General features: G+C 38.2%; 1 protein-coding gene across 2 annotated transcripts in view; it reads right to left on the reverse strand.

Annotated features, from left to right (window-relative positions):
• The window catches only part of CDK6 (cyclin dependent kinase 6), a 126,080-nt gene that overhangs the window by 97,059 nt on the left and 2,713 nt on the right, over nt 1–26,308 (reverse strand). The gene's annotated exons all lie outside the window — the stretch shown is intronic.

Consider the following 26,308-nt stretch of genomic DNA (forward strand, 5'->3'; position numbering starts at 1 on the left):
TTGACTCTCTGTTAATTCTTCTGTATGTGGGTTATTTTAATTCTGGCATTTTCTGGCACAGCAAAACAAGGAACTCAGAGAAGCAAATTCTGGTTACCTTTTACTGAGTAGTAGTATTATCACTGAGTATTAATATTATCTTTCCTTTCTGTATACTCTTTATGTGAAACTCTAAATGCTTTACTGTTAATCATAAAAGCTACAGATTCTGCACTGGGCTGGGTAGAAGCACATTATGTTTACTCATAGAAAATAAAGCTGCTACCTTCGAAAGATAATAATTTAAATCACAGGTTATATTAATCCATGATATTACAAAAAAACAACATCTGGCATTACTCCTGATCATTCTTGAAATAGATTGAGAAAGACACAGCCTCTTTATTTAGTAGTTTCCACACGTATAAAAAAACTACTTTTTAAAAACTATACTCTCTTACATTCACTGTGAGAGTATCACCCATAAAATTGTCTTTGTTAGTCAGGAACATCTCTGCTGCCTACATTGCACATCTCTGAAGCCATTTCCTCGTGATTTTCTGTATGTGACATGTTAATATTGCACGTGACTGCCTCTCTGGAATAGGCAACAGCAAAAGGCCTTTTATTTAAAGAGTTACTATGTGGACACTGTCCTAAGTGAAGTAAACATACCTCAATTAATACAGGATTTCCACACTGAATACTTTGTAAACACAAGCCCTGCCCTTCTATTGTACTTACAAAAGAAACATTTGAATTATTTGATTAAAGTAAGATCTGCTATGGGAAATCCTGCAAGTATTTAACAAGATGTTTGGCTGGGAGCCATACACCGCCCAACGTGTCCATCTGAACTGGAACACTGTTGAAGAGACACTAACAGAGAACCTGGGTTTTAATGCCGACATTTTTTCAAGTTAATTGTACTAAAACAGGAGCTTATCAGCTACAAATCTCTGTCTCTGCTTTATTTTATGTGTTTAGTGCCTAGTGGATCTTCCTATAATCCAGCCAAATACCCGCCTTCCTACAAAAATACTTCGGCGTTTTTTGCATGCAGAAAAACAGATGATGCTCCTTGAAGTCTCCATAGGTTCTTACGACACAAAATCTGACAAATGCAATCTCAGTTCACCTTCATTTTACAGTATGAATACCTAATGCTTTTAAAGCAAAGACAGTTATTACTTTGAAAACTATTGCATCTACTGAGTGGTAGATTGTAACTGATCCCAGAAAGTCCCTAAATGTTACTAGATTTGCTTTTGAGATTATCTGAGAATTGCTATGAAGCTTCCTGCTTTCAAGTAGCATAAACATTTTTTCCTGAGCAAAGTGAGATAACAGCAATGGAGATCAGGTCCAACAGCCCAAGACACCTGCAAGAAATACCGAAAGACAGAGCTGACTGTAAGACCTGAAAAAAATGTAGGATGCAATTTCTCTTGGCTATTGTCAAACAGATGAGTAGGTACATTTGGAAAATTAACTGGATCACAGTCAAAAGGAAGACCAAGAATTAGATACATGCTGCCAATGTGTCCAAGGGCTTTCTGTTGTTTTTACTGCAGTAGGACTAAGCCAACATGAACACATATGGATCCCTGTATGGTCACTCACAGTACTGAACAAAACCAGTCCTCACCTCCTAAAGATTTCTAATAACATGGATTTACTTTAATTTTCTTTGGAACAGTGTCTTCCTCGAAAGAATTACTTCCTAGCTTATGCATAACAGAGGAAGAGAATTGGAGCCTTTGATTTATGTGTAGGAGAAATGCTTTAGAAGACTGTGGTTACGTAAACAGTGGCATAATAATATGCTACAGTTTTAAGATTTCACAAGTCTGAGCAAATACACAGATGAAAAGAGTTTGGTGGCCTCAACCTAACTCTGAAAGGTATTTATCTGCATAACAGAAAACCAGGACAGAACCTGTGTATTGACAGTGTTTATGTAAACACCACAAAATTGGGATACCAAGACTATCACAGGCCATGACTGAGGTTTATTGACAAATAAGGGGAGGAGGACCTGAACAACTTCTGCTTTTACTGCCTTTGGCTCAGATTAATCCTGGAAGTTCATAAGCACAGAAAATTTCTGCCTCTTATACCTAGAGGTATTGAAGAAAGACAGTCAATCATCCTTTTAGTCCAAATTTCAGCAGAAGCCTCAGACCCCTCAAGAAGTCACTCAGCAGCAAGCCCTTTGTACATCCCAATTTTATAAACCAGGTACTCCTTAAAAAAAAACCAGTTTTATCCCTACTTTTAATATTAGTTACCTTTTCCTTTCTTGATTTTGATGCAAGAAAAAGACTGCTGACATAAACCCGTCTCTACTTGGAATCACAAATACCCAACATATGGGAACAAAGAGGTCATCTTTCAGATGAAAAAGACAATAGCACAGCAACTGGAGTGGAACATGTGCATTACCAGAACCAAGTCCCACGCAGCAAAACAGGAGAGTTTCCCACTCTGAAACATACGACAGAGTTATTTCCCTCTGTTCAGGACATACTGCTTTGTCTCATTTTAATCAGCAATCACCCACTTCTCCAGGCCTCTGAAAGCTGGCATTTCAGATGTAGAGTTTTCTTGCTCAAAGGAGCTTTAGTAAAACACTTTTAGATGGCATAAAAGTGCACATGCATAGGAAGAGGCCACTAAATTCAAAGTATTTAAATGGCATTTTTCCTGGGATAGCATCTGTAGAATCACATAGTAATGCAGGACCCAAGTTACATTTTCAGAGGCATGTGGGGTCTTCAAGAGCTTCACAACGTACTTGTAACTCCAGCTGCAGCTGCCCCAATGTGTATCAGTGCTTAATGTATGGCTCCACAGCAGACTGCAACATAACAAAGACTCTGACTGCACAAAACAGAACCACCTTGGTACTGGAAAAACACAGCATGAGGGCACAGCACTGCCTGCAGCACTGCTAGCAAGCCCACAGTCAGCTCCATCCAGCAACAAATCAGATGCCCAGAGCCAAACTTGATTAAATAATCTTGGGTATGCCTACAGTGTTCATGGCAACTTTATGTCTTAAATCCTTATTCTCCGCTTTATACTGAGTTCTTGGAGTTTGTGAACATTTCTCCTGCTTTGTGATCCTTCCAGGGAAGGGTAGCAGGATCACCTTTGTCTCCAGGAGAAATCTCTTTCAGGAAAACAGCAGTAAAGGCAGAACTTAACATCAGGTAAAATCAATTAATTTATCTAGCACAGGAGATGTTCTGTAGATAGATGTTTTCAACTCTGAAGTCACTCACTCATTATCTGCCGTGCACAGAGCAGAAAGAGCTACTGCGGAGAAGCAGCTGTACAGTGAAAGAAAGGCAGCAGAAAGTCCTGTTCTGGACACCCACTCCAGCAGAGCCCAGCCAACACTGTTGCTTACAGCCCACTCACCAGTGAGGTTTAAGGAAAGGAAGGGGGACATTAGGATGACAAGGCAATCGTTCATCTGCAAGCTGAGCTTTGTGCTGTAATTTTTTCCAGTCTCTCTCCCTTTCTGACTTGGAAAAATTATTTAAAATGCTTCGCTGTATAAAAGAGGTTTTTGTTCTTTAAGTGTGCGTGAGGAAGAGAGACAGAGAAAGTGACAGAGAGAAATAGATGCTCGAGAAAGCGAAGTAAATAGCACTGGCTAAAGTCCGATAGAGTGGGCTGACTGGGCAAGCGTTCAACGCTCAATCCTGACTGCAGCCCTGACCTGCAACACCCCTGCTCTCCTGCACTGGGCCCCTCTCAAGCAATGACGAGCTCTGGTGCCAGACTGAATGGTTTTGTGATGCAGACAAATGTCTGCTCTGATGAAACCACCAAAACCAGTTTTCATTTTCAAGAGAAACCAAGATTTGTGCCCAAAAGATGAAAAGTCTACATAAGTTTTCTCCATGTGCCACCCAACCCACTAAAAGAAGCAATTGTTAAAAGAGTTTTGCTTCAAGGAAAAATAGGCCTGACAAGATGTTCTCCACACCTTTCTTTGTTTATAGCAGCATGCTGTCTATTTTTGCCTTCACACCGTCATTTCTCTTTCACCTTCTTCGTAGAGGGAGATTAACAGACAAGGACCAGAAAAGGGTCTCGTAGGACTCTGTAATTCAAACTATATCCTGCCATGCAGAACTCCTCTTCAGGACTTATCCTACAGTTCAACAGTGTTTAAAATGCCTAATTCCTTACCAGTCCATAAACAATCTCACTGCAATTGATTTTCTCCAAACTGGCCACACACGGATCCCTTGACAATACGGAGGGAAAATACCAGCTGGGTGGCGCCTGAACACATGCCTGTGTGCTGCCGTACCAAACACTCTGTCCCAGGGCAGGCCAGGGACACGCCAAGTCACCCCCGAATCAGAAAAATAACATGGCCTGTTATGAAGACAGTCGTTGACAGATTGTTTAGGATCAGCAATAGCTGTCTGACCTATTCATAGTGCTCTCATGTGATCCTTCAACAAGCAAATGTACACTGCCTTTCCAAGTCATGTACACTGCTGCTATACAGTGCTGTGAGCTTCCAGTAAGCTTCCAGTCCAGAGTACAAATTAAAGATGCTCCCATTCATTGGCAGTGTGCTTGCATCTGTTGTTAAGTTTTTTAGATTTTCTTTACAATACCTTCCTCAGGGAACAGCTGTATTCCTTTTCAGATTCCCTAATTTGCTCAACATGTAAGTAAAACTTATGCCTGAATATTGATTTTGTTTAATTCAAATGAAAGGAGCCCAGATGTTATTCTGAACTTCCAGCTGTACATGGTGCAAGATGGGATACAACAAAATCCAGCTTTTACTGTAGCCCACAAACTTCTTGTTACAGACTCCACATTTCAGTTTACGTTTTCAATTAATTCTTGTGCCAGACCTAGAGGCTCTAAATCTAAGATGAACATCTCTCTTCTAGGTTTAAGTAAATCAACTCATCTTCAAAATTTATACAACAGTATAAATTATCATTCATTTTTCAGTGGCTTAATAATCAAATCTATTTATACATGAGATTTAATCATGATGCCAACATATCAAAAATAATGAAGGAAATAATAACCCTTCACTCCAGAAAAAGAAATTAATTGCAAAAAGTCAAATGTACTGTTACACATTCTGTACAATTTCATATAATTTTTAAATGCTTGCAGTATCACAGCAGCTCCTGAAGTATTTAATTCAGCTTTTTAAAAACTGTATATAATTCTCATGGAAATTTGAGTACAAACTTTTGCTTCTAATACATTCATGGGAGAACCTAAGAATAACAAAGCAGCTACAGTAGAAGGTGACAGAAGGGGTCCTCTGTTTTGAAGCTTATCATCAATGCAGCGGCTGCTGTTCCTGAAAGACCGCCAGGTTACTCCACAGCCACAATTATTCTGGATGATGGTGGATGCACTGAAAACTCATGTGGTGTTTGAGCCCTAATTAACCACTCAGCATAGGCTAAGCCCTCAGGAATACAATCAACCTAAAAAGCAGCAGCCTGATAGAGTAATTCTGAAGGGTCTAGCTGTCAGACACTGAAAAAGCAAGGCAAGGGGCCTTGGTAAAAGCTGCAAATACACCTGAGTACTGATGATGTTGCTACCACTTCCCAAGACACACCAGTAGTGGCAGCACTTGAAAGGAATCCAAAGCTGTGATGCGATAGTGAAGAGCAGGGGAGACAGCAATAGATGCAAAATATTTTGCTGTGGTTCTGTTCCTGGCATCAAGTAAGAAAATACTTATTTTTGTAAGAAAATACATTTCTGCGTTTCATAGGTAGAGTTGGGACTAAACAGTTTGTCTCAAAGAAGGATCAAGAGATGATTTTTAGAAGGGGAAAACTTCCACCGTTTAACAATACCATGAATTCCATTGCTAGAGCAAAAGAGCACAAAACAGAAGAAAAAAAAAGCCTTAAGGAGAACAAAAAGCTAAATTGGCTAAAGTTGACAGTACTACACATGCACAAAGTAAATAAGCAGCATATATGTTAGTAAAAAGAGATGTTAATAAGAAAACAAAATTAATTATTTTAAATTATTTGAATTGTGTTGTTCTAATGTATTCAGGGAATACTAAGGGAATCTACAGACCTTTTAATGTAACACGCTATATATCCATGTATTAAACAGAAACCAATTAGCAGACAAAGGAGTAAACCACAGTAAAACAGTGCATGGTTCACTCTCACGCCCATTTGTTTATATTTGGGTTTATTATTATGTATCATTTCTTAAATAAAAGTCTCTCTAAATGACATTATAAAAAGGAAATCCTTGGTAAGAGAATGAAACCAACATCACTGGGAAACAGGGTGCAAGCTTCTACCAATCTGTTTATTGCTATGACAGCGTGGTCAGCTGACATGACAACACAAGCTTTGAGTAGTATTGTATTAAATTTTTTAGACCTGTCAGTAGAAGAATGCATTTTTGAAGCCAGAGTACCAGCGTGCAGAGTAAACCTATCATAGGTTTTGACTTCGCATGATCCACCAGCCCTGAGCCACCAAAGAACTTACGCTGCGCTTAACCTGCAGCACGCAAAACTCCTGGGTGATTTGTAATTGCACACATCACCTAAAGCTTCATCTGCCTTATCTGCCTGGTATCTTTTCTTTTGTTATACTTAGCCATGCATCACCTGGATAGAGCAATGCAAACCCCTGTCTGCCATTTCAATCCCTATCTGATTTTTAGCCATGCAGTGAGAACTTTACAACTTGGGCTCCAAAATGCATGGTCCCCTTTAGCACTTAAGCATCCTTATCTGTACCACAATCTCTGCTTCCTAACTTTTTAGTCACCCTTAAGTACTCAATCCGTGAATATGGGCATTCATCTCTGAAAACTATGGTCAGGATGTATTCTAAGGCACTCATCACAGTATTTGTTTGTCCTTAAATTCTGAAATGAATGAACTGTGAGCTGTTGTTTTCCACGTCGTAACCGGAGGGACTACAAAACAGCAATAGATGTGAATAGTTCTTGTTATCTTAAAAATTGAAACAGCAATTTAACACCAGATATTTCAAATGCATGAAAACAACTTAAAAAAAAAAAAAAGTCTACATCTGTTGAAAGAACCTGTTTATGATTTCACTAGAACTGCTCAAAATTTCCTGAAAATGGATCAGACAGATCTGCCCACTTTCAACACAAACTCTTAGGTGGTGAATGTAGTTCCCACATTCAGGATTAAGTCAAGTGAAAATCCAAAAGGTGTCTTACGCTTTGTGTGTTGCTTTCCAAAAATTTGTCCTGCATGAGGTTGTATCATATAAAAACAGAAATGCAGTTCACAGTGCTTTTTAGTATACACATGGTAAGGAGAGTGACTTCCATCAGGCTTTGATGCCAAATGTATTCCCAGTAATACTACTGTGTGTCATGAGGTCAGCAGCACTGTGAACTTCAGACAAAGGGAATTCCTCATTCACTTCAGCAAAACCTGGAAGGGAGCACAGTGAACTCAAGCAACCTTCCAGTGGCACTCTACTGTGTTCTGTCACCACTACTTCACATGCTACCAATAACATCCCATCTGCCCAAAAGTAAACAGCACTCAGCTGATTTCCAAAAATCAAAATACAAAGGCAATTGCTCACATGGGTAAGAAAAACAAACACGATCTGGACAGGTTTTTTGAAGAAGCCAGTTCTACACACATAAACATCGCCCTCTTCTTTTTAAGTTGCAGATGTAACAGAAAAACTGAGTGGCAGAGTAATAGATAATTTTATGAGAAAAAGTGTGAGAGGATATTTATTCTAAAACCAAAGTCTCAAAACTAATGGACTACAAAGTACTTTAAGGCTTGCAAGAAAACTATCAACTTCATTCAACATAGCAGTCTTTGGCTAGCCATCATCAGTCAGGTCAAACACCATCCATCCATACCACAGCCCTGCACAGCTTGTGAAGCAACGAGTTCTCCTCTCAGCTTCCATGGAAGAGATACAACTTCTGCGATGCAGCTACTCAGCGATTGGGGGTTAGTTTGAATGGGTCACGTAGGTCTTCATTTATTCAGGGGACAGAAGCAAGTTGACTGAATCACTCTGGGGAGGGTACCATCTCTCCCTGCTTGCTGTGGAAGATGCCTAAATGACTTAGACAAAATGCTTTAATTTAACTGAATTTAGAAGATACTATTCTTTCCCAGAAAGATTGTAACTGGTCCATTTTACTTGGTAGGAATGCAGATTCTGTTCTGTTCATTTCTGAAGTTACTTTAAAATATTTTTTCCGTGTAGAAGTTAAAACAAAATGGGAGACAAGAAAAAAAAAAAAAAAAGGCACTAAAAACAGCTCTGCCCTATTTACTCAACCTTCAAAGACCAGGATCAATCCTAAAAAGCTCAACATACAAAAACCTTTACCTAGGCCTCATGAAATTGGTACATTTATTTAACTAGCTTTGGCACAGGTCCAGAATTCCCTTTAATGTGAAAGGGAGTTTCACCTGTGACAAACTTGCAGGATTGAGTTTAATATTCATGTTCTGAAGAACAGAAACAAATGGGACTAATAAATCTTCAATAGAAATTTACAAGACTCTTCTGGCTTAATAAATTTAGCTGGGGGCAATTGCTCTTAAACACTGGATACATAAAAAGGGATCCTTTTTTCCATTAGCATGCAAATTCCTTACATGTTTAATCAGAACTATATCTTGCAAGTGTTTTAAGAGTTGGACATCATAGTGGTCTTTTTCCCATTTGTGGCCATTCACATGTGGCCATGCAAGGTCCTTGCCTGTCTTGTAATTTCTTCTATCAAGCTTTTTTTTTTTTAATAATTCATAGCACATGTAAAGAAAACCAAAATTATCTATTTTTGTAAGATTCTCAGGTGCTGTCATCCTCCAGTTCTTAAGGTAAGATGTCTGATACACATTTCCTCCCTTTCTAGCCAGTTTACATGGCACAGGGAGGCAACCATTTAAAGATTAATGCACGTGGAATGAAGTATTCTACAGGCTATACAGCTCTCTAAGTATTTCCTTTAAACTCTTGCACACATATGTAAAAGAAAACAAATCAAAGATTATTTTAAGAGTTTGGCAATGAAAATGAGGTGTTAGTAGCATTTTGAGCTGCCAATAAATTTTATTCGACTGTTTTATTACTACAAGGCAAAGGCAACTATTTCTTTTGGGATGTCTTTCAGCAGCATGAGATGAAGGTTTACATTTTAATACATGGGTAGTTTTGAAATAAATTCAGCATTTTGTAAATTACAGTTTATGTCAGATGTAAACACATGGCAGAACTGCTTTTTGATTGTTTTGCAGACATCATCTTTCACATTTCTGAAAGAAATGAGCAAACCGTAATAAATCTGGCAAAACAAGGTCTGGTTCCTGGAGCGCTAAAACATTTTTACATGAAGGCAAATGAAAACAAGGCCCATGTACCCAGGTGGTGCCAGCAAAGCAGGGTGTGCTCCACGATGCCCAGGCAGACAGCGTGGGTCCGGGCCGAGCTGACGGAGCCCTGAGCCCAGCTGAGGCTCCGGGGGCTGGCATGGCTAGCATGGCTTTGTGGCCGCTAGCCAGCTCATGGCATCAGCGGAGTCAGGAGGCATCTGCCTGGGAGTGAGGCAGGGCTGGCTCCCATCTGCTTGCAAATGCTGCAAGGACTTACAAAGCAGTGGACATGGATTACTTCAGATCATAGAGAAGTCATTGAGAGCCTTAATTTGCCAGGAATTATCGCTTCAGGTCTGTCCTGCTCTTACACTATTCCCTACACCAGGAACCACCTTTCTCACTTTGGAGTATAAATATTGGCTGAGACAAAAATTGTTCTAACCCTTTCTAAGCCATATATTAATTGTTTTATTAATGTAATTGCTTTAATTTCAAGAATGAGTCAAGACACAATGAGGGCTGAAGGAGATGCTCCTCATTATTTCCTATATTCCATCCCTAAACTCCGCACTCCGCACTCACCCTGTTTACCTCTGTTGGAGAAACAGCACAAAAATACCACAGCTGATGGTCTTAAGCCTTTGTAGAGTTGACTAAACAGGCAATGGTGCACACCATACAAGCCCCACAGAACTATCACAGTCTACAAAAGCCTTTTCTGTGGTCAGCCTGCCTATTCCAGTGACACACTGCTTTTTTTCCCCCTAATCTTCACCTTTAATATAACAGAAATCTAACAGAATCTAACAGAAACACTTAGTCCTCTTAGTTCTACTCTACTGCTTGTCTTTATCTTCAACTTAAAAAAGTAGTCAAGAAAAAGACAAATTGTCACAAATATGAAAAGTATGTAATCATATTGGACATCATTAGTAAAGTACAATTTTTAATGTGAATCTTCAGGCTCACCGCACCACATTTAATTATGGTGTCACTAAACTACCAATTTCATCAATTGCTATATCATATAACTTCTGAACTTTTGTGTGAGTGAAGTTCCCAGTGATACTAGCCTACAAAGATAATTTTTTTCCACTGATATGTCCAACACATGATGGAATAGAAGGAGGCAGGAAATAAAATAAGATTCTAAACTCAAGGACTAATTTAATTGAATAGGTACAGGGAACACATTAAGGGAATGTAAGACCTTAGACAGTAAAGATGTGTCTCCATTAATTGCATGGAGAAAAAAAAAATCATAAAACTGTCAAGATAAGTGATTTAGGAACAAATATCCCAAATTACAAAACAATCATGTATTCAGGGTAATCAGTACATTTGGGAATCATTTGTTTTCCAAAGTCTCATAGATTCTCAATGATTTTCAATTAATATCCTAAAGCCTAAATGGCAATATAAGATTGGAAGAAAAAACTGAGACTAGTTGCCAGCATTAAAAAGCACTCACACAAAAGACATTTACATCGAGAATGTAGATACTGCAGGCCACAAGATGCTTCCCACTGTTCCACAGAAAATGAAGAGCTAGGAAAGCTCCAGCCCTGGAGCTTTTCCTTATGGTGCACTTCAGTTTGAGAGACTTTCCATCACCCCAGGTACCTGAAGCAGTAGGATATTCATAAAATAAAATTCCTAAGTTACTCCAGGAAGCTGACCTCTACCATTTTACACAGGATATTAAATAGACCCCAGCTGTCTCCACTTAGAAGTGACTTAGTTCACACATTTTATAAAGGTCCATTCAGCTGCTTTCTGAGTTATCACGGAATTGAAGTGACTTTCTGTAAAGAAAAACAAACTATCCAATGATTTCCCTTACCTACTTTTCTTGCCGGCATATTTTGGTTTTCAAACACCACAACTGGCATCTAGATGTTCTAACGTAAGAATCTGTGTCTTGATTATAAAAATATTTGACTGACAAATAGCTGTCTTAAGTCCATTGGAAGAAACATATAAAGTAAAGCTTTATTTTTTGCTAAATCCAGGCAGACACGGTAGTCTTCATTTCTATGGCTACCTCTGGATGCAAGCACTTATGGTGTATGACTACGGATCTAAATACAGCACAGTTCACACAATTTCACCACAGAAGGCAGAGAAGTGACATGGATTTCGATCTTTGAAAGCAAAAGAACATTTCTTCAGGCTTGTGAAAATAATAGTGATCAATATATTAGAAAAGCCATGATAAGCCATGTTAATTCAGAAAATTTTAGTTTTACTTCAAGAACTCCACATACTTTTCAAAACTAGCCTCCATTTAAAAGCTGACAAATTTATTGCAATATTTTTGTATAAGGGATGTGCTTTGGGATGACTGAGTTCTCAAACTGACTGACTAATGCTAATAAGGGATGGCAATTTCATTCTTGAAAGAAGAAAAATTGAAGTGACCTTGAATTTTGCAAGAACTGAAAACTTTTAAGAAGTATTAAAGGAGATACATAATCACATCATCTAAATATTCTCTAAAGCCCTTAAAAATATGTATTTGTACTGCGAACAAGAGGTGAAAAAAGCCATCTATTAAAAAAACAAGTAGTGCTGCTTTTAAACATTGACATTCCCTGTTCAGTTGCCCGCTGCCCAGGTGAGGTTAAGCCAATAGATGCCAAAAGATGCCTGGGCTCTTCGCCACTGACATTAGGATTTATAATTTATATTTACTCTTTCCAGAACACATTAAATAAAATGTACTATTTTATTATACTTAAAGAGTGAGATGGCATTTCAGTTCCATGTTCCAATTTTCAATGTCATGAAACTTTTTAAAAACCATTAGCTTTTGGGATGGCTTTTTCCCTGACTTGCCCATATCCCCTTTCCATTTTTTCTACACTTTAAAAAAGAAAACTGTTCACACATTTTTAAAGCACAGGCAATAAATGTCTAACAATCCTGATCTATGTTACAAAATAGTAATTCTCAAGTCAAATGGAGTCAAATCTTGACATTTTCATGGTTTTCCTTTTCCACATACACCCACATGTGTAATGCATATCCGAACAGCTTAATAGAGTAGATTATTTACTTTACTACTACTACATTGTCTTAGTAGATCCATAATAAACAAAATTGTTTTCAAGCCTGTTATGTCAAATTATAAAACAGACAATTCACATAAAAAATCATGGAGCAGAATCTTTTAGCAGTATTGACTGACTGATTTTGATTTTGAAAGCTATTACTGAGCAATGTGGGCTGACATGTTTTGAGTTTATGGAAAAATAGAAGTTCCCCCAAAATTATTCCAAGAGATAAAGGTATAGCATCCTGCTTTACAAAAACTCAGGTCTTGGGATAATTCAGACTGGAATGCAAGTTAGTCACGAGAGTTTTCCAACTATTTGCAATTGTACAATCGTGCAATTTGCCCAAAATTAAATTGAGGCAATGAAACTATGTGCAGCATCAAAATTTTTTCAATAATGACATAATAAATCCACTTAGTGGCAAATCCTCTATGAGATCAGTATGGTAGAGTGAAGAGTAATGACAAAAAGTGAAACCACAACTGAGAAAGCTTTGAAAGGTACCTTAAACTACTTGTAGACCGCATGAGCAACACACATCATGAGCTACTTTGTCTCTTGTAGAACACTAACAATTTTTGACCAAAATGGCTTCTCCTGGAGCTCAAAATTGGGTGCAGGGTAAGCAGGCAATGCCCATCCATCCCTGCTACTATCAGCACTTTAATTCCAAACACAAACTACAGTAGACAGTCTGAAGCCAGTAAATTTCAGAGACCAATGCTCTCCTATTACAGAAAGTGTATAAATTTTGCTAAGTGATAAAAACAAGTGCCTTGTACAAGTTCTTACCAACGATCCACGTACAATAGACTTTGGTTAAAAAAAAATTCCCCTATAATACACATTTCATCTTCCATCTAAATTCTTGTAATCCAAGAACCCTCTGATTTCTATACTAACTTTTTGTTCACCTACACCCAAAATAACTTCCTATTTGATTTTATGCCATCTGCTATTTACTGCACCAACTCTCTAATAGCACTTCCACTTTTCACCTTCAAACTTTACTGACTGGCATTAATCTCATTGAGATTGAGCAAGCTACAGGTGGGTGGCCACTCTCCATTAGAATCATAAAAACTGGTTTGGGATGGAAGGGACCTTAAAGATCATCTACCTCCAATCCCCCTACCATGCACCCTTCACTAGACCAGGTTGCTTAGCTCCATCCAGTCTGCCCTTGAACACTTCCATGGATGGGGCACCCACCACTTTTCTGGGCAACCTGCTGAGTTAGTCACCTACCCTCAAAGTAAAGAAATCTTTCCTAATATCTAACCTAAACTCACCCTCTTTCAGTTTGAAGCCATTCCCTCTTGTTCTGTCACTACAAGCCCTCGTAAAAAGTCCCTCTCTTTCATTCTTGTAGGCTCCCTTCAGGTACTGGAAGGACACAAGTAGGTCATCCCAAAGCTTTCTTTTTTCTAGGCTGAACAAACACAAATCTCTCAGCCTTCTCTCACAGGAGAGGTGTTCCATCCTTCTAACCATCTTAGCAGCCCTGCTCTGGACTTGCTCCAACAGGTCCATGTCCTTCCTGAGCTGGGGACCTCGAAGCTGAATGCAGGGCTCCAGGTGGGGTCTCTCTCACCAGAGCAGAGCAGAAGGGCAGAATCCCTTCCCTAGCCCTGATGGCCACACTGCTTTGGATGCAGCCCAGGACACCTTTGACCTTCTGGGCTGTGACTGTACATGGATGGGTCATGTCCAGCCTTTCATCTACCAGCACCTCCAGGTCCTTCTCCACAGGGCTGCCCTCAATCTCTTCACGCCCCAGCCTGTGTAGATACTGCGGGTTGCCCTGACCCAGGTGCAGCACCAATACTTGGTCTTGTTAAACCTCACGAGACTCCCGCTGGGCCGACTTCTCAAGCTTGTCCACCTGGGCTCCCTGTAGAGTCAAATGAGCATTTCCAGAGAGCAATTCATTGTACTCCAGCATGGGCACTGAGGGTGAGTTGGATGAATTATTCTCCTAAAGCACATGCTCACTCTGCACTCACTATGAGGAGACCCTGAATGACTGAGTTGGACTACACTATTAATATTCAGATGAATAAAGTGTCTAATCACAATTATCTCACATCCCTATCTTGTTACGCATGGCTACATGTACCTTTAGTGAATCCATCATGATACACTGGAGCACAGCCATAAAAAGGGTGAAGAAAGTCTGTTGTCTTCCTCGAACACCGCCCATTCCTCCAGAGTGTTTAAGAACCCAATACCCTTAAACTGTCCTGCTGTATCTAGCACCCACGAGGAGGATATAGATCCAAACAGCAGCCAGGATTTTAGTGACTGGAGAGAGCATGGATGTCAAGGAATGGTGTATGATTCAAGTGACAAGAACAGTGCTGCTGTAACTCTCTATTTAAGTACCCACCATTTCAAATCTAAGACTTTTCATATCATTCCTCTTGACTGCTGAATTTTTGATTACTTCTTGTTTCTTAATCTCTCTGTTCTAAAGCCTATTGTTACTATGTCAAGTTTGGGAACCATCCCTTGTCCAAAAAATGTCAGACTTAATTATTGTGGCCACTATGACTGTGTGTCTTGACTATTAGAATTTCTTAAATCAGCTCTTGAAAGTCACTTCAGGCTATGCAGAGAGTGAACTCTCTTTTTTATATTCCAGGAAGAGCTACTTCATTTATTTTATCTCTGTTTTGTCTTTAAATCTTGTCTACTTGTCTTTAAACTTTGTCTACTATGAAGAGTGGTGAAATTGTGCTTTATGAGTATTTTCATGAACTTAGTTTACTTGCAGCTTCTTCTGAAATCACAGGCTCAATATCCTTTCATTGATGTACAGGACAGCAGAAGATTATCCGCTTTTCCATGACTTAAGCTTTGATTCTGTAGCATAGTCTTGTTCACTCTTAACTTTGGTTACTGGAGACCAATCACTCTTTGAACTGTATTTTCTTACAGACATCACAACAGCCTTTTGATTTGGGATACTCCAATATACTTTAAATATCTTCTAAGAAAACTCCCTCATCAATGTCATTCACCTATCTGCCATTTATCTATATCCACAAATACCTTTCATTTTTAGTCAAATGGATTACCTGTCTCTTCTGTGCAAATCCTAACTGTTCTTGTTCTTGTACTGCCATGATCCTCAGTTCCAGTCTCACTGCTTTATTTTTTCACTTCTGTACAAATATTTACTTCTGAAATAACTGACATCTCTAAACAATGTTTTAATCTGACCAAATAAAATTTAAAAGTAATAAAACCTTCTTGAGTTCTTAAGAATAGAGACAATATGAATAATAAGCAACAGAGAATTGAGAAATGCCAGGTAACGCTTTTTTTTTTTTTTTAACTATGCTACAAACATAAAGGCAGTAGGCTGAATGGGATTCTATGCAATGAGAAGATATAGGTGCTCAGTTCTGCAGAAGTATTAACTTGTCTGGGCTCTGCCTTAAGTTTAATGAGACATATCATTCTAATTTTCAGACTACAGTCATTGATTCCAACCTGTCTGGATGTGGGTATTACTGCTTTGATCAAAACTTGTTGCTCAGCATTTTATAAAAAGCAGAGATAAACAGCGAGGCAACAAATTGATTAAAGATGTCTGCGAGGAAACCACAAAGATCAGTGGGTAGGCCTATCTCCATTAACAATCTAGAAGGTTATCTAAGGATAAACAACAAACTAATTAAAGTGCAGATGTTGCCTAATCTCTATGTCATAAAGTTCACAAATACAAAGTATGTTGATAGGTGAAGTCGGCAAAACGAGATTCGCTTTATAATCTACTTCCTAGCACAGAGAAGGAATATAGGTCATTGACTTTCACTGTCCTGAAAGAACCTGGAAACCAGCAATAAAGGTTCTAGAGCTGTGTTAGTAACATTAGACATAAACTTCAATACTGTACAGCAAAGTCTCTAACTGTAGCTCCAGAAGCATTTGCACTAGAAGCATTTGCCCTTGAAAAAAGGAGATGTACACTGCACTGAAATCACTGTATCTGTGATGCAACCTGGAGTTTGAGAGATAACATTGTACAAGATGCTTAAGTGACAACACAGAAGTAGACATCAAGTATTTCGGAGGATACATACTGAGTTAGAGAGGAATTATTTGTGGTGCAAAAGGGGAGCGTAATTAGGAGTGAAATGGGTCAGCAGACATGCTAAAACTACGTCAGTGAAAAACCTAATGAATTGTTATATCCCAGTCTGGTGAACTCAATAGTTGGAGAACCTAAACTCTAAATGGTGAAGTCTCAAACATGCATGCTTGATGGGACACCTCTTCACAGTCTGCCTGTGCTAATCCATTTCTGTTCATCTTAACATTAGGACTTTATGATTTGAACAACCAAAGCTGTTTGAATCAGTGTAGCTCTTTCAATTCCCCGGTGGAAACTCAAGCCCTAAATTTGCAACTTGATTCTTGGATTAGCTAGAAGATGTGTATGCAATTCTGCCATTAGGAGCAAGTGTGAGGCTGATGACACAGATGAACAGCTAACTATGCATATTGCTTTTCGGAACATAATGCAAGAAAAAGCAGAAACTCTTCCTTCAGCTGTAATCCTCTAGTTAAAATATTGTATGATAATACACTATCACAAAGTCATGGCACCTAAAGATCAGAACTGTATTTTCTACAGAACACCAGGTGACTACAATTTATTGAAGATCTGTCATTTATTATGCGACATATTTATATTCTAGACAGCCACAAGAGTTTTTCTAGGTAAATTATGTGATCATCAGTGAGAGAAATTGAAAAGCAAAAATCATACAGAATACATAGTACTGTGAATCTTAAGTATCTAATTTGATCTTTAATATGCAACATAAAAAACCACCCCAATAGATTTGTATGAGGGAAGGGGTAGAAAAATCAAAACTCCACGAAAAAAAGTGGGAATCTTACTGAGACTTATTAAAAGGGATTCAATTTTAACTTGGATATAATGTGTCTATGAGAATCCACCATATTTCTATTTATATGTTGGATTTTATTACAACTTTATTCAAAATACTGTTGCTAGGCATGTTTTAAATATGTTGTAAATGTAAGACTTTCATATCCTATGTATGTTTTTAGTATCATGGTATTTTTAAAAAATGTATGATTCTGTATTTCTGTGCATTAAATATTTCCAACATTTTTTTTGTAGAAAAGGAATTCAATTCCTTGTCACAATGAGGGGAAGTTAAATGTGACATTCAGTGGTTTCACAGCCCTCCCTTTTTATTGGGAAAGAGCAGAGTACGCAAGGTCCTCTAAGGTTGTTTCACTTCAGCAGTAGCTGTGTACCCAAACGAGTCCTCCCCCAAACATCTAAGCACAGTCCGTGCATTCCCAACTCCTACAGCCAAGTTAAAGTGAAAACGGTCTTAGTTCAGTAATGATTGAGGTGGTTTGCTCTAATCAAATTAAACCAGCCAAATGTTCTTTTCAAAGGTAACTGTCTACTCTGCAGCTGTATGCAAAATACCACATCAAATGTGGAAAAAAAAAGTGATAGAATTCTATCCTTACAGTAGAGGCCTGGCTCCACAGATGAAGAGAAACAAAAGCACTAGTGCAGCTAGGAATTACGATCACAGAAAGCTCCCAGAAATATGCTAACTTAAGAAACAGTGAACAAAGTACTGAAATTTTCAGTTTATAATTAATTGATTTCAGGGAAAAGGGAGTTCTCTGGTATTCTAAACAGCGATTTACCACACTGACCACACTTCAAATAGATATTAAAAGACTAGCCAAAGTTTCACATAAAAGAGAGGAAAAAAATCACACAGGCTTTTCCATTCTATTTCTCACTTCACTTCTCTGTTTCTATCAAAATAGGTAATATTCTGCACTGACTAATGTTTCAAAAGTCTAAACTCAATAGGTTTCATTTAAACTCAGTATGATTCATCTACACTAGAACTGAATTTTCAGTCATTAAATACGGGAAATTCCTGTAAAGATGAATTCATGTCTGAGTTAGTTTTTTATTTTCTTTTATTAAGAGAAGATCAGTCACCTGTTAATGATAATTCAGAGTAATAAGCAGTCAGTGTTGGTATGAACCCTTTTAAAACAGTACAGAACTTCCTGCTAAGCTCATAGATTGTTTGCTAGGTATGTCATGGGAAACCCACCCAAGGGCAACTCTACCAATACCATCAAATTGGTACACCCTGTATTTAGGTGTGAGAAACATTCACCTCATCCTAAAAATTATGTGAGATACTTCAGAGAATAGAAACCCATCTTCTTCTGAAACCCTAAAAAGACATCTAAAGCATCACATGAAAGAGCTTCTTACTACTCATATAAAACATTTCTTTTTCTGCCTAAAGAAAACACAACCGTGTTGTTAGAAACTTAAAGTCTGATTTTAAAGGAATTATTTAGCAATTTTCTTTTTTTTTTCCTAATGATGGGACAAATTTTCAAAGGTAAAGGGTAAATAAATATAAAAATCAATACAATAATTTTGGATGCAATGAGGTACTTTGAAAAGAGTTCGGAAATCAACAGTCACGTTTCCATTCTTTGATGATCATCTCATCAAAAGCTTCCCACACAGCAGTTTCCCAAATGGCAAATGTCAAAGTACATGATGGGAAAAAACACTACTTGGAAAATTCTGAAGAGGTTTATTCATTAATTCCAAATTCTTTAAAGGTATACCTGTTAAATAATCATGCCTGCATAATTAGAAGTATTTTTCAGAATATAAGAAGATATGAAGAACAGGTATAAGTGGAGAAATCTTCTCTCTTTTAAAAGAAAAACCACAGCTTATTTATATATGTATATGGACACACCTTCTGATAATTTGTTAGATCATTAAGAATCAACTTGTTCAGCAATACTGGAAAATAACTAGATTTCATACCACTCAGACTAAATCCTCTACATATAGAAGTTTGGAATGATCCGCAACTTCTATTTTACTTACTGTTACAAAACTTCATAGAGTAATTTTAAAACTTCAGAACTAAATTACATCACCTAAGAATTATTACAATGACAAATAATCACTCATGTCAAATTCATTCTACTATTCTGTCAGGATAGTTATATTACTTATTCTGCATGATTCATTTTAACTTCTAATAGAAATATTCTCTAGAAATAAGGCTTTAATCTAATACATTAATAATAATCAGTATCTGTGATTCGTATTCTGATGTATATTGTCCCTGAACTCTATCCAGAAAGATGTTTTGAAATTCAGTACATTCTTAGTATCATAGCTATTTCTATTTAATAATGCACTTAGACGTGTGCTAAACTTCAAACAATAGTTTAAATCCCACCAAGTCCACCTGAGTGACTTAGTCAGTGCTTTGCTAAGTCACAGACTCCAGGTCCAGCCTGCACTTTTAATCCCTGAGACAGCAAGCAACTTTTCTTCACTCTGCTCTGTTTCACACTTCAGCCACAAGTGAGTACCATAAAGCAAACTGGAAAGTCCTAATGAATCTACCCCAGGCCTTGTCTGTAAGTGTGGACTATTCTCTCTTCTGGCATCTAAACCTTTTCAAGGCTGTTTTGAATCCTGGACCCTCTCCATTCCCCGGAAGTCAGAGCCTGCCATCAGCAATGGTTGTGGTGGAAGAAGTTGGTTTTCCCTTCCATGCAGGACCCAGCAAGGCTAAATCTCTTCAAGAACAGGACAGACATAGCCATCCACAGATTTAAAGAAGGAAGGGAGCACTGGACATAATCTAAAATGACTAACATTTACTCATACAAAGACTGGAAACATGCTTTTTTGTAAAAAACTTAGATTTAGAATGAGATAAAATACTTTTTTTAAATGGTCTTTCTTGTACTCACTCAGAAACTGAATTTCCCAGGACTCAGAAGTCCATTCCATACTCAACCTTTCCTTCCTGACATGCTCTTATCTTGTCCTGTTTCTGCCAGATCATGTATTAAAACTAAATCATCGCATGCATAACTAACAAACTATTCATATGACTGGCAAGAATATCCTTGTCTACCCTGTAGATGTTCATTCATAAGGCTGCAAGCAGATGATGACAGGCCAACATTCATGTCTACTCTCTGCCCAATGTCCTCTGACAACAAAATTCTCCAAGTCCTATGTGCCCTGCTCAGTGGCAACCACAAAATTTCCCTTTGCCCTCCAGCCATCAGAGAAGCCAATATCTCCAGTCCCTTCGTCCCCAAGACCTTTGCAGTGTCCCTTGCAGTGGCCAGTCAGTACACGGATGATCTCCCTTGCCTTCTGACCAAAACTGCTCTCCAGCCTGGAAATGCCTTTCCCTTGCCAAGGCATTTCCCGTCGTCACATCTGCCTTGAAGATGATCCTGTTTGTGTGAGACTAAAACTGACTCTGAAGGTCATTCAGTTTTTCCTTCCCATTACTGATCCACCATTTCTACCTCAGCTGAGATTCATCTGCCACACAAATACTTGGCAAGTTTCAAGTTCAGTTTCTTCTGCTCCACTCCATCCCTGCATCTTATTTTACTCTTTCTGTGTGCAAGACAATCTTTCTAACTAGCAATGCAAAGATCACCATTTCTTTGTCTCTAGGGGCTTGCCAGATGTCATACTGAGTGATGCTACACAAAAACAAATTGTATCATACAATACAGCACACTGCTGATGTGCAAGAATGACCTCACAGACTAGAAGTTTAAGATTAGCTTGGCAGAAAAAAGAAGGAAGGAAGCAGAATTCACTAGAGAAAAACACCCCCTAAAATAGAAATGTTTCACTTGACAGGATGGAACATCTCAATGATTTTGAGAAGATCATCCTTTCAACTTATTAACAGTACAATAATAAAACCAGAAGCCAACATCAGCATCACCAAAAATTAGGAAGAGAAATAAAATTAGCTACTGCCTTTGAATTTTTTTCCCTCTGTATGTTTGCCCATAATTTCAGTTTAAAAAGCAGAAAAAAGCAAAAAAAATTACATGTTCAAATTGTCTTGCAAAAGATTAACTAGGTATTAATAATCTGCTACTGTATGTTCTGAATGCTGTACCTGGTCAGACAGGGAACATCAAGACACATAAAAATACCTTCTAAGTAAAAAGAAATTTTAAGCCCCAAGCCATTGATACACTTCTGGGACCTTGAGTAAGGTCAAGCAAGTGTTGGTCTTTACGTCAGCATACGCAGGGATGGGGAGTGACGCGTGCGCCAGCCTCTCTCCCCAACACTCAGGTGGCCTTGCCAAGGCAATCAGCTGAGCGGCTCCACCAAGCACTCAAGTGCAAACCAAGAGACACAGCATGGACCACTGGACTGAAAAAGCAGGGAAAAAGCAGCATGACATGACTGCTGTGCTACAGAGAGCAGTTTATAGCGCCATTTATACCTCAATGGATATAAAATAACATAAAAACTTGAACATGGCATAATTGTGCAAGTAGTCATAATTACTGTGTTTCCCTCCACTGATTTGTATACAAAAAAGAATGAGGAAGAGATTCAGACTTCCAGCTAGGTGGATCATTCTGTTGAACCTAAGTCAAGGAGCTGGGGCACATACTCTGCAAAGTAACAGGAAAGAGAGAATCAAGACCTTTAATTCTTACATGGCTATGATCACTTTGAATGGCAAGATCTCTGACACTTACCTTTGAAATAACAACACAGACTAGATTATATTTTAATAGGTCATATTCAATATAATTTCAGCTATTTAAAAATTGAACAGTTATTAAACCATGACAATACCGAAGAAGTTGTATTTATAAAAGAAAAGTTATGAGATAGGAAGCAAAATATACAGCTTTGCATTTTTGTTCAATTTGCTTAAGGCTTAATGCTATTAAAACTGTTAAATATAAATATGATAGAAAACAAGCATGCCAAGAACTACAGTAGTCCATCTTGCATATCACCTTTCCAGAGTGCAATTTCACAGTTTCATGATGATTAAGATATGGGGGAAATTATTCATCTAATTACCAGCAGGAGAGAGATAAAATGAATTCAAGATACAGCTGAATTTAGCATTATAATCACAAGAAGAATTTTTACAGATATCTTGCAGCAGGGTTTTACACACAGGAATTTCCTGAATCTAATAGGTCATTTATTCCTGGCAAAGTTGGTTCTTTGTCTACATCTACATGTATTTCATTCTTCCCAACTAAAGCAGCACTAAGCTATACAACTGCAGGACCAACTTTTGCCAGATTTACCTACTGTATATATTAAAGTTTTATTAAAGCATTACATCTGAAAGGTGAGCTAGAGGAGCACCTTGATCACCCTACCAGCTACAAGGGATTTTTTCAAGCCTATGACATAGCTATTTTCAGAATGATTTACAGTAAGCTTTACTCTTGGAGATTCTATTTTTAACTTTGTTTTGTGAAAATAAATAGAATAGAGTAAGGTGTCCTGGCAGAGAGGAGCTCTGTAAAAAGGGTAAATGTGAACAGGAAAGGATTTTAAGCACATGGCAATTATTTTAACTGCCTTTTCCCCATGCCTTTCTATACACTATTCTTAACAGTCTTAAAAAATTTTAGATCGGTCCACCTTATTTCCATTACAGTACAGAGATTTTCATTACCATCACTATTCTGATGAAGGTTGTATTTCCCTTTGATGCTTTTATTGCACCCTGTGTTGCTTTATTCTGCAGTGAAGTCTTATATAATTTCATTATCAATCTTTGCAAAAGCAACTCTGCTGCAAAAAATGCATCTCTTCATTGTACAAATATGGAAATTACAGACTTCAAACAAAGGAACAAAAAACAAAGCTCTCATAATTAGCAAGCAGCAGCATGGAAAAATATGATAAATATTTTGTTTACAATTATTCTGTGCTATTTAGATATCTCTCCCTTACTGAGAAAACTCTCTTCTAACCCTAGTGCCAAGCACTGGAAACCAGTTTTGGCTCTAACTATTTCTCAGAGGAAGTGATTCTATAATTGTTATAACAAACCTGGGCTGGAGTAGCGCTGCTAGTCCTGAATCCTGGTTCTATGACCATCAAAGCCATGGAGCTCTACCTATGCCTACTGGGTCTTTCCTTACCAAACTGTTCTTCACATTTAGCACCACTTCATGGCAAGAGAGAAGCCCTGGGCTGCTGAGATCCTTACTGCACTCTCTGGAGAAGTCTAGGGCTACCATTTGAGTTGAAAATGACACTCAGCCTAAGTTCATGTGGCCTGTGATCTCTGCTGTCAGCTGATGCCAGAGTACCACAGTGGAGGACAGGGCCTGTGCAGCTCATGTGTCCAAAGTCTGTCTAAATCTTGACTCACTGAATGGCTGCTGGTTTGCGTTGAGCAACTCATGGATCACACATGCCACTACTCAAAGGTAACAGATACAACACAGTATTTGCAGTTCCAGCATAGTTCTCTCAGGCTAGTTGCTTGTAATAGTCAGAAAAAACCTAAAAATATTTGGTTTTAAATATCTGTGCTGTTATCGCAGCACTGTGAAAATGACGTACATTTTAATCCAGTATGCAGACAATGAATTTGGAATTGTTTTTATTTATTAGCCTGGCCATGATATCAGTTTCCAGAATGCATGCCCAAACAATTAAAATATTTTGAGCACAATATATTCAATAAGTACAGTTAGATCAGCTGCTTAAAATTACAGAACTTCTTTTATAATATTTCCTTTCTGAGTGCATTTACATAATACAAAAAATAGATATTTAATTTCAATAAATTTTCAAACTCTTCTACCATATTTTGTAAGAGAACTGGGCCATTTAAATGTTTTCAAATAATTTTTCCATTTGAAGGATATGATTCTGGTCTCTCCAGAGGGATTCTCATCTGCCTTACAGGTTAAAAATATGGACAAAGGACATGAGACTTTGAATAGCATTCCTCACATTTTGGAAGAGATAATGTTTGAAATTGCTTATCTTCTGCCTTTTTGTGGAAAAAGGTGTGCAACCAATGTCCCAGGCACCCTGATACATTACCAACCAGCCCCTTGCGTCTGAAATTCTGCTTATGGCAAAAGGTACAGGCTTTACAACACCACTATGAGGACCTGGAACACACTTTCACAGATTTTTATATTGAAATTACATTCTCATATTACTGGTTGAAATAATTACTGCTATGCAGAGAATTAGTTTTCATTCAAGTTTGTAAAAATATTTGAAACTTCAGTGTATTTATGCAATGCTCTGTTGCGATTCAATTGCACTTAGATCAAGCAAAAGAAGCCTGCAGTTCCATAGTCAATTCATCAAATAGCTCTTTGGAAACAAGAACTGTATTTCAATCATTTAGCTGCACTGAAGATTAGAAAGCTCTTAAAAAGATCTTTTACATCATATGGAAAGATGTCAATGGTAGAAAAATTCTTAAGTATTATGTTCAATTATTCCCAAACAAGATTTAGCTTTCAAATATATAAATGCCTAAACCTGGACAACTACACCCTCATTTCCTCCCATAAATTAATTGGCTGCATTTCAAAGATTTTGACAACTCCCAATTATTCCTCTACTGCCAAGGACAAACTTTGTGTGTGCTCCTCTAAACCAAGTCACTTGATTCAGTGATCAAACACAGGATGCCCACTTTTGAAGTATACTGACTAAGCCTCTGGCATTACTAGGTGCCAGCCAAGATAATGCTTATTAACTCAATTGTGGATTTGCCTGATGAGCAATGGAAGTGTGAGCTGCAGCCTGTATGTGTCCCATTGCTCACTAAAGTGAGACCGATGACATGCACTCCATGATCAACATTTCAGAACACATACACTTTGCCTATTCAGTTTTGACATAAAGGAGACTGTCACATTACGCTGCCTTGAAATGAACAAAAGTGAATTCATCTCTAGCAATTGACTTTTGTAATTTAAATATTATTCTCTGTCTCATCTTTCCTCTTGCACCTAATAAAAACTCCCTGATCTCAGACCCTACAAAAAAGGATGATTACATGTGCAAGGCATTTTTGAAATTCACCAGTGAGTTTAGAGTATCTATTTCTCTAAGACTGAAAGAGTCTTGGTGTTAGTGAAGTACAAAAATGTTTTCCTATGCTGTGTAATATGCACGTAAGTAACAGAAAGAATGGAAATACTCTTGCTAATATAGCACCACCAGCAAGAGGCTGACCAGTTTCAATGTGGGTATCTGCAAAGTGGAACTTACTTCTTGAAGTTCGTAATTTTAATAAAAGATGCTCACAGGCTGCTGAAGGTTTCTAGCTACAGAAAAATGTAAAAGTTTACAGTAGGGCTAGCTTTATCATTGAGAGCACAGACCGTTTATCCAGGATTTATGCTACTGACACAACAGAAAGGATATCCTAGGGCCACTGCCACCATTTTGCGAGCAAGGTCTGACACCTGTACTTTTGCCCTCTTAGTAGCAGAATCAGCAGCTCGTGGTGAAAATTACTACCAAACAGTACTCAACCCTAAGGCTGCTTGAAAAGCTTGAAGTCTTAAGCTGTTGCTTCTCTTTAACACCATAATCTATAGCTCTCTATAAAAGCATCTAAAAAGGCAGAATGCACCTTCCACTACTGCTCTCATTCTTGCCATTTCTATAACGAACAAAGCTGGTAAAAAACTGCTGCAGCTGGCAGTACTAATAGGTCAGACAAAACCAGGGAGACGTTGGGGTTTTTTTCATTTTCTCTCGTGCCTGAGGAAATAGTATATATATGGCTCCTTGCCGATCCATTCCAACACTTAAATCACACACCTATGCCTCTAGAGATGGGTGTTTGTTTGTGTGGGAGGCAATGCACAGGGATGAGGTGAGGTCTGGCAGGCAGCACCATGGCCTGTTGAAACCTCAAACCACACTCCATGCACACAGTTTAGCGCTCACTTCAGCCACAAACCCAAACTAGTGTCCAGTCCCTTTATGCCCCCAAACTCTTGCTCACCCAAT

This window comes from Vidua macroura, chromosome 1 (genome assembly GCF_024509145.1).
Source record: "Vidua macroura isolate BioBank_ID:100142 chromosome 1, ASM2450914v1, whole genome shotgun sequence".
Classification (NCBI taxonomy): Eukaryota; Metazoa; Chordata; class Aves; order Passeriformes; family Viduidae; genus Vidua; species Vidua macroura.